Source organism: Orcinus orca, chromosome 1 (assembly GCF_937001465.1).
Source record: "Orcinus orca chromosome 1, mOrcOrc1.1, whole genome shotgun sequence".
Taxonomy (NCBI): domain Eukaryota; kingdom Metazoa; phylum Chordata; class Mammalia; order Artiodactyla; family Delphinidae; genus Orcinus; species Orcinus orca.
This window is the reverse complement of record NC_064559.1, coordinates 102,893,800-102,903,575: the sequence shown is the minus strand read 5'-3', so window position 1 is coordinate 102,903,575 and position 9,776 is coordinate 102,893,800. Positions and strand designations below refer to the sequence as shown.

The 9,776-nt window shown below is 40.5% G+C and overlaps 1 non-coding gene across 1 annotated transcript; it reads right to left on the bottom strand.

Annotated features, from left to right (window-relative positions):
• LOC125962842 (U6 spliceosomal RNA) lies at nucleotides 1-107 on the bottom strand. Its single transcript, XR_007474647.1, has one exon. It is a non-coding gene; the product is annotated as a U6 spliceosomal RNA (small nuclear RNA).
• Nucleotides 108-9,776: the final 9,669 nt, after the last annotated feature.

Below are 9,776 nucleotides of genomic sequence, written 5' to 3'. Positions count from 1 at the left end.
AAAAATATGGAATGCTTCACAAATTTGCGTGTCATCCTTATGCAGGGGCCATGCTAATCTTCTCTGTATCGTTACAATTTTAGTATATGTGCTGCCGAAGGGAGCACTGTTGGGAGATTTTTAATCTCAGTTTCAATTTCATTACTTGTGATTGGTCTGTTCATATTTTCTATTTCTTCCTTGTTCATCTTGGAAGGTTATACCTTTCTAAGAATTTGTCCATTTCTTCCAGGTTGTCCATTTTATTGGCATAGAGTTGCTTGTAGTAGTCTCTTAGGATGCTTTGTATTTCTGCGTTGTCCGTTGTAACTTCTTCTTTTTCATTTCTAATTTTATTGATTTGAGCCCTTTCCCTCTTTTTCTTGATGATTCTGGCTAAAGGTTTATCAATTTTGTTTAACTTCTCAAAGAGCCAGTTTTTAATTTTATTGATTTTTGCTCTTGTTTCTTTGTTTCTATTTCATTTATTTTTGGTCTTATCTTTATGATTTCTTTCCTTCTACTAACTTCGGGTTTTATTTGTTCTTCTTTCTCTAGTTCCTTTAGGTGTAAGGCTAGATTGTTCATTTGAGATTTTTCTTGTTTCTTGAGGTAGGATTGTATTGCTATAAACTTCCCTCTTCGAACTGCTTTTGCTGCATCCCATAGGTTTTGGATCATTGTGTTTTTGTTGTCATTTGTCTCTAGGTATTTTTTGATTTCCTCTTTGATTTCTTCACTGATCTCTTGGTTATTTAGTAATGTATTGTTTAGCCTCCGTGTGTTTGTGTTTTTTACCTTTTTTTCCATTTCTAATCTCATAGCGTTGTAACTGATTTCTAATCTCATAGCGTTGTGGTCGGAAAAGATGCTTGATATGATTTCAGTTTTCTTAAATTTACTGAAGCTTGATTTTTGACCCAAGATGTGATCTATCCTAGAGAATGTTCCATGTGCACTTGAAGAAAGTGTAATCTGCTGTTTTCGGATGCAATGTCCTATAAATATCAATTAAATCTATCTGGTCTATTGTGTCATTTAAAACTTTGTTTCCCTATTAATTTTCTGTCAGGATGATCTGTCCATTGGTGTAAGTGAGGTGTTAAAGTCCCCCACTATTATTGTGTTACTGTTGATTTCCTCTTTTAGAGCTGGTAGCAGTTGCCTTATGTATTGAGGTGCTCCTATGTTGGGTGCATAAATATTTACCATTGTTATATCTTCTTATTGGATTGTTCCCTTGATCATTATGTAGTGTCCTTCCTTGTCTCTTGTAACATTCTTTATTTTAAAGTCTATTTTATCTGATTTGAGTATTGCTACTCCAGCTTTCTTTTGACTTACATTTGCATGGAATATGTTTTTCCATGCCCTCACTTTCAGTCTGTATGTGTCCTGTCTCTTGTAGACAGCATATATATGGGTCTTGTTTTCATATCCATTCAGCCAGCCTGTGACTTTGGGTTGGAGCATTTAATCCATTCACATTTAAGGTAATTATCAATATGTATGTTCCTATTATCATTTTCTTAATTGTTTTGGGTTGTTTTTTGTAGGTCCTTTTCTTCTCTTGTGTTTCCCACTTAAAGAAGTTCCTTTATCATTTGCTGTAGAGCTGGTTTGGTGGTGCTAAATTCTCTTAGCTTTTGCTTGTCTGTAAAGTTTTCGATTTCTCCATCGAATCTGAATGAGATCCTGGCTGAGTAGAGTAATCTTGGTTGTAGGTTCTTCCCTTTCATCACTTTAAATATATCATGCCACTCCCTTCTGGCTTGTAGAGTTTCTGCTGAGAAATCAGCTCTTAACCTTATGGGAGTTCCCTTGTATGTTATTTGTCGTTTTTTCCCTTGTTGCCTTTAATAATTTTTTTTTTTGTCTTTAATTTTTGTCAATTTGATTACTATGTGTCTCAGCATGTTTCTCCTTGGGTTTAGCCTGCTTGGGGCTCTCTGTGCTTCCTGGACTTGGGTGGCTACTTCCTTTCCTATGTTAGGGAAGTTTTCGACTATGATCTCTTGAAATAATTTCTTGGGTGTTTTTCTCTCTCTCTTCTCCTTCTGGGATCCCTATAATGCAAATGTTGGTGCATTTAATGTTGTCGCAGAGGTCTCTTAGGCTGTCTTCATTTCTTTTCATTCTTTATTCTGTTCCACAGCAGTGCATTCCAGTGAGTTTCTGGATCATCTTCACTATCATTATTCTGAATTCTTTTTCTGGAAGGTTGCCTGTCTCTTCATTTAGTTGTTTGTCTGAGGTTTTATCTTCTTCCTTCATCTGGTACGTAGTCCTCTGCCTTTTCATTTTGTCTATCTTTCTGTGAATGTGGTTTTCGTTCCACAGGCTGTAGGATTGTAGTTCTTCTTGCTTCTGCTGTCTGCCCTCTGGTGAATGAGGCTATCTAAGAGGCCTGTGCAAGCTTCCTGATGGGAGGGACTGGTGGTGGGTATAGCTAGGTGTTGCTCTGGTGAGCAGAGCTCAGTAAAACTTTAATCTGCTTGTCTGCTGATGGCTGGGGCTGAGTTCCCTCACTGTTGGTTGTTTGGCCTGAGGTGACCCAGCACTAGAGGCTACAGGCTCTTTGGTGGGGCTAATGGTGGACTCTGGGAGGGCTCACACCAAGGAGTACTTCCCAGAACTTCTGCTGCCAGTGTCCTTGTCCCCACAGTGAGCCACATCCACCCCCTGCCTCTGCAGGAGACCCTCCAACACTAGCAAGTAGGTCTGGTTCAGTCTCCTATGCAGTCACTGCTTCTTCCCCCTGGGTCTTGATGCACACACTATTTTGTGTATGCCCTCCAAGAGTGGAGTCTCTGTTTCCCCCAGTCCTGTTGAAGTCCTGCAATCAAATCTCGCTAGCCTTCAAAGTCTGATTCTCTGGGAATTCCTCCTTCCATTGACAGACCCCCAGGTTGGGAAGCCTGACATAGGGCTCAGAACCTTCACTCCAGTGGGTGGACTTCTGTGGTATAATCATTCTCCAGTTTGTGAGTCACCCACCCAGCAGTTATGGGATTTGATTTTATTGTGATTGCGCCCCTCCTACTGTCTCATTGCGGCTTCTCCTTTGTCTTTGGATGTGGGATATCTTTTTTGGTGAGTTTCAGTGTCTTCTTTCAATTATTGTTCAGCAGTTAATTGTGATTCCAGTGCTCTCGCAAGAGGGAGTGAGCACACATCCTTCTATTCCACCATCTTGAACCAGTCTCCCACACACCATGTTATTGATGTCAGAATTTTCTTTTTTTATATATTGTGTTTATATTAACCAATTCTTGTGTTTATAGTTTTTCTTAATACTTTGTTTTTTAACTTTTATACTGGAGTTAAAAGTGACTTACACACCACTCAAAGTATTATGTTATTCTGCTTTTGTCTATATACTTACCCCTGCCAGTGAGATTTATACTTTCATATGCTTTCATGTTGTTGTTTAGCATTTTTTTGTTTCAACTTGAAGAGTTCTCTTTAGCACTTCTAGTAAGGCAGGTATAGTGGTGATAACTCCCTCAGTTTTTGTTTGTTTGGGAAAGTCTTTATCTCACCTTCATTTTTAAAGGACTCTTTTGCTGGTAAAGCATTCCTCGTTGGCAGGAATTTTTCTTTCAGCACTTTGAATATATAATTTCGCTTGTTCCTGTAAAGTTTCTGCTGAGAAATCTGCTTATAGTCTTATGGGGGAACCCCTTGTATGTGACAAGTCACTTTTCTCTTGTTGCTTTCAATATTCTCTATTTTTTTAAAAAATAAATTTATTTATTTATTTTTGGCTGCGTTGGGTCTTCGCTGCTACACGTGGGCTTTCTCTAGTTGCGGTCAGCAGGGGCTACTCTTTGTTGTGGTGTGCATGCTTCTCATTGCGGTGGCTTGTCTTTGTTGTGGGGCATGGGCTCTAGGCACACGGGCTCAGTAGTTGTGGCTCGCGGGCTCTAGAGCGCAGGCTCAGTAGTTGTGGCGCATAGGCTTAGTTGCTCCACTGCATGTGGGATCTTCCCGGACCAGGGCTCGAACCCATGTCCCCTGCATTGGCAGGTGGATTCTTAACCACTGTGCCACCAGGAAAGCCCCAATATTCTCTATTTTTGACTTTCAACAATTTAATTAAATGTGTCTACTTGTAGACCTCTTTAGATTCAATCTATTTGAAATTTTTTGGGTTTCACAAATTTGGGTGTCCATCTCCCTCCCTAGATTTGGGAAGTTTTCCACCATTATTTTTTTTTAAATAATCTTTCTGCCCTTTTATCTTACTTTTCTCCTCTGGGACTTCCATAACATGTGTTGGGTTGTTTGATAGTGTCCCATAAAGTCTTATAGACTTTCTTTACTATTTTTCATTCATTTTTCTTTTTGTTCCTCTGACTGGGTAATTTCAAGTGTCTTGTTTTCAAACTTGCTGATTTTCTTCTTTAGCTTGAGCAAGTCTGCTATTTATCCTCTCTATTGAATTTTTCAGTTCAGTCATTGTGTTCTTCAGTTCCAGACTTTCTGCTTGGTTCTCTTGTATTGTTTCTGTCTCTTTGTTGAACTTCTCATTTTGTTCATGTATTGTTTTTTCTGATTTTGTTTAATTAGCTATCTGTGTTCTTTTGTAGCTCACTGAATATCTTTCACCTGATTGTTTTGAATTCTTTGTCAGGCAGTTTGTAGATCTCCATTTCTTTAGGGTCAGTTATTGGAACTTTAGTTTTTTCCTTTGGTATTATCATGTTTCCCTGATTCTTCATGATTCTTGTAGTCTTGCATTGGTGCCTGCACATTTAAAGAAGTAGTCACTTCTTCCAGTCTTCAAAGACTGGCTTTGGCAGGAAAATCTCTTCACCAGTCAACCCTGCCAGAGATTCTGGGGAGGCCAGATGCCAGGGTCCATGGGTAGGCCTGCTGTCAAAGTCCACAGGTGAACAGACCTGATACCTGGGTCTGCAAGCGGGTGGTCCTGGTGCCAGGGTCTGTGGACAAGTGAGTCTGGTTCCAGAGTCCATGGGTTGGCCTGGTGCCTGAGTCCATGGTGGTGATCCTAAAGCCAGGATCTACAGGGGCTGGCTTGACACCAGGGTCCACTGGGGTGGGCCTGGTACCAGGGTCAGTAGTGAAGCTGGACTCTCACTTTGCTCTCTTTTACCCACAGGAGAACTCCTGAGCCAAGGGATCTCTCTTGGTGCTGCATTGCATGGGCTGGGGGGAAGGGTGACACAGGTAAAGTGATACTATCCTTCCTACTTTCTTAAATGCCTCTTTTCTAGTTTCTGTGCTCCACCTGATCGCTGTAATCTCTCGCCTGGATTCTGGGACTCTCATGAAGATATTTTGGTCTGTGGATAGTTTTCAAACTGGTATTTCTGTGGGAGGATGTGGGCTGGAAACTTTTGTTCCAGCAACTTGCTAATGTCATTCATCCCACCCAATGTGATTATGGCTGATAAATCTACCTCATAATAGTGTATGGTGTAGGCTCAGCTGCTGTAACAAAAAGACTAAAAATTTAATGGCTTTGAGAGCAATAAATTTATTTTTCTATCATGTAAACAATCTATGATTAGTGTTCTAAGTTAGCAGACAGCTCTGATGCACACAGGGACCAGGCTAATGGGTGCTCTGCCATCCTCAACTTGTGACTTCCTAGGTCATTATAGTAATTACCATTCCAATGAATAGAAGAAGGAGAGGGCAGAAAGCCAGGGCAAGAATTTCTTCTTAGGCAACTGAGAGGGAAGGTGCATACTTTGCTCCTGGCACAGCCACATGCTAGATACTGTTATGTGGAAAAAGGAGAAAATGGATTCTGGTAAACAGCTAGCAATCTCTTCCACAAATATCAACATGTACTAAATGGACTTCACAATTTACCCCTATTTTACCTGTCTCTTCTTCCTGTAGTCCTTTTCTCTGTGTATCACAATCCACTCCATTGCATGTACCAGAAACACAAGAATCATCCTAAATTTCGCACTTTCTCACTTCCCAAAGTGAGAGCATTCCCATCATAAAGAAATCTCCATCAAATTCTGTCAATTCTAGTGTCTACATACTTCCTGGAACCATGTCCTCCTTGTTCCCACTGCCATGGTTCTCTTACCTGGATTTCTGAAACAGTTTCCTAAGTGATCTCTACACGCCTCCAGTCTTGCCACCATGTAAATAATCCAATGTCCAACCTCCAGCATGAACTTTCTAGAATATGAATTGAATCATAATACTCTCAAATCCTCCAGTAGTTACTCAATACTGTTTGGATAAAATCCAGACTTCTTAGCCTGGATTAGGAAGCCCTTCGTGAGTAGGTACTTGATAAATATTCAGTGAATGGATGAATGATTCGGCCCTCGCCTACCTCTCTGGTCTTGTCAGCTACTACTCACCCATATCCACCTACGTACAAACATATGGAAGTTCTCACAGTTCTCTACCCGCTGTGTTGTTTCCTGCCCCCATGCATCCACTGGAGCTGCTCCATCTCCCTTCAATATCCTCTTGTATTCTCTTTCTCCCATAAGGCTCAATTAGTTCAAGTGTTATTAGTTCACATCTTCCTTTTCTCCTGAAAACTGTGCTATATACAATATAGCATTTGTTATACTCTGCTTTAAATTGGTCTTTATGTGCATGATTCAACATGTTTATTAAGTGTTTATCATATGCCAGGCACAGCCCCTGAAGCTATTATGGAGCATTAGGAGACAGTGTAACACGGACACCTAATTAGATTGAGGGTCAGTGGCCAGGGAAAACTTCTCTAAGGAAGTTACATTTAAGCAGAAACCTAGAGTCTATCTTTGGTACTTGCTTTCATCACTTTCTTACCTCCCATTTACCTCTTTTTTCTTTTTTTATACATTTATTTATTTATTTTTGGCTGCGTTGGGTCTCCGTTGCTGTGTGCAGGCTTTCTCTAGTTGCAGTGAGTGGGGGCTAGTCTTCGTTGCGGCGTGCGGGCTTCTCATTGCAGTGGCTCCTCTTGCTGCAGAACACGGGCTGTAGGGTGCACGGGCTTCAGTAGTTGCAGCATACGGGCTCAGTAGTTGTGGCTCACAGGCTCTAGAGCACAGGCTCCGTAGTTGTGGTGCACAGGCTTCGTTGCTCCACGGCATGGGGGATTTTCCCGGACCAGGGCTCGAACCCATGTCCCCTGTCTTGGCAGGCAGATTCTTAACCACTGCGCCACCAGGGAAGTCCCCCATTTACTTCTTAACCCACTGCTTTAATCCCTGCCCTGGGGATTCAAGTGTGTGTTGTTCCCTTTGCCTCAAATGACGTACTCTGCTGGTGGTAAAATCCTTCCCATTATTTTTAAGGTTCAGTTTCAGCCTCATTCCCTTCTGTGAAAACTTTCCTGACTCCCCCAGGCAAAATTAGTCATTTCTTCCCCATTTTGAATCTGCCTCTATCACAACACTAATCACCTAGTATGTGAGCTCCTTGAAATGAGAACCTATCCTATATTTTTGCATCCTACTACTGTCCTGTTCCCTTCGAACCTTTGGGATGTTTTGTGTAGTCTAAAAATCCCTGCTTCCTTCAAACATTCCTCTTACGATATGGTTCATAATCCTAATGATTTCCTGTTTAAATACATTTCATTTTACCAATATCTTTCTTAAAATGTGTCACCCTTAGCTGAATTCTACTCCAGAGGTGTGATCTAGCTGCATAAGATAAAGGAAGACCACTACCTCCCTTATTCTAAAGCTAGACGTCTAAGCATCCTAAGATTATATTGATTAGGGGGACAATTATATAACAATATGAAATCATACTGATTTGACTGTGGGAGAGTGACTACTGCTAAACCAATCTCATCCTGCACTTGTGCTGCTGGTATATTGGAGTCAAAGAAAGAGTTTTACATTTGCCCCCTTTAAACGTCTTGTTTTATTCAGCATCAATACAACCTGCTAAGATATATATATATTTTTGAAAACCATTTCTTACTTGAAAGTGTTTATTTACCTTCCCAGCTTTCTGTTATCTGTAGATTTGATTGGTCTGTTTTAGAAATCAGCATTCAAGTGATTAATAAAAATGTTAACTAGAATAAGCTGTGGATAGGCTGCTGGCATCATACTATATGCTTTCTTAATAAAGATTCTATTTCATTAGTCATCACCTTTAGTTTTGGCAAAATATAATCGTCCGTATATTCAAGATTCCTCTAACGTGTCACAAAGATAGTGTAAGAGGTCTTGCCAAATGCCATGTGGAAGTTCAATGACATATCTTTTCAGCATAATATTCAATAGAATAATTACGATGTACATTTAAATTGGGAATGAAAACACTTTTATTGAGCTAAAATAGAATGAACAATGAACATGGCTTTTATGCCAAGCAGCTCCAAGGAAGTAGCACCAGAAACTCAGAAGTATGACTCTTGGGAGATAGGACTTTTAGTAGAAAAAGTTGGAAGTAGAGAAATTGGGACAACAGGCAGCAGTAAGAATGGCTGGGGATGGGACCATCAGAAGATATTTCAAAATGGGAATAAAGAACATAATAGGAGCAAATTAAAAGAAGAGACTCAAACAATTTTATTACGTATCTTCTTTATTGGGGCATTGTAATAACCCTATGAAATAGATACTAAAGACTTGGAAGGTTTAGTGACTTGACTGAAGTCTCACAACTAGAGGATCTGTGAATTTAACCCAGGTCTCTCTGACTCTAGAAGACTAGGAGTTTTTACTATACCAGGCTCCTTAGTTTAGGGAGGATATTTTTAGGGGAATCTAGAAGGCTAATGCATAGTATTTTTGTGGCTTTGGAGAGAACAATTCAGAATAGGCTCAGAAGAGTGGATTCTGGACTCATAATGAAGAGACTTTTCTTCAGTGAATAAGAAAGCTAAGCCTAAAATAATGTTAGCCTAACCTTTTAAAGTGCACGTCAAGCTGGAAACGGCAAAGAGTGGCTGCGCCACATTCTAGGTCCAAGACTAAAAGAATGACCCTTCCAGCCGCCCCATTACTTAGGGGAAAAGCCTAAGTAATAAATTAGTGACTGGAGTTGAGGCTTGGGCTTGAGACAGATGGTTTTTCACAGCAGTGTAAGGTCGGTGAGAAAGCAGATGGTGCTGGCACCAGTCCTGGGAGTACGTTCCATAGACAGATCCTGCAGACTGCGCTGGCTGCAGAGATGATTACTAAGTAGATATTCTTATTGTCACTCATTTATGGATGAGGAAACTGAGGACCAAATACACTGAGCAACTTGCCCAAGCTTACATATCCAAAGTGTGGCAGAAGCGGGATGTGAACCCAAGTTGTCCAGCTTCAGAGCCCACTCTGGCCACTGATGCCGCGTTGCTTCTTTGGATGTCACCTCCTCTGTGAAGCCCTCTCAGATTCCCCATGTGAGTTCCCATAGAGTTAAGTTATACTTTCATAGATATTCACATTGTACCTTTAATTACCTCACATTGCTGCTTATCTTTTTTTTTCATACAGATGTGAGCTCCTCATGAGCAGAATTGAGGCCTTGTATTCCCTCTACACCAGCACAGGTACCTGGAATTCAGTGACACTCAGCTAGATAAATACCTTATAAGATAAGATGATGGGTTTTAAGCAGCAGTCATCAACTCTGGCTCACTTTGGCAGAATAGCATTTCATAGGAAGGCTATCTAGTGGTTTATAGAATCAACTGGAAGCGTAAAGAACTATGTTAAGAAAATAGGCAGGAAACTAGAAAAGCGAGGCAGTAGAAGAAAAACCTGCTCAGAATTTGGCTATGTGCAAAAAAAAAATGAGTTATTACAGGTAAGGCACTTAGAACATTATTAGTCACACCGTAAGGGACTGGTAAT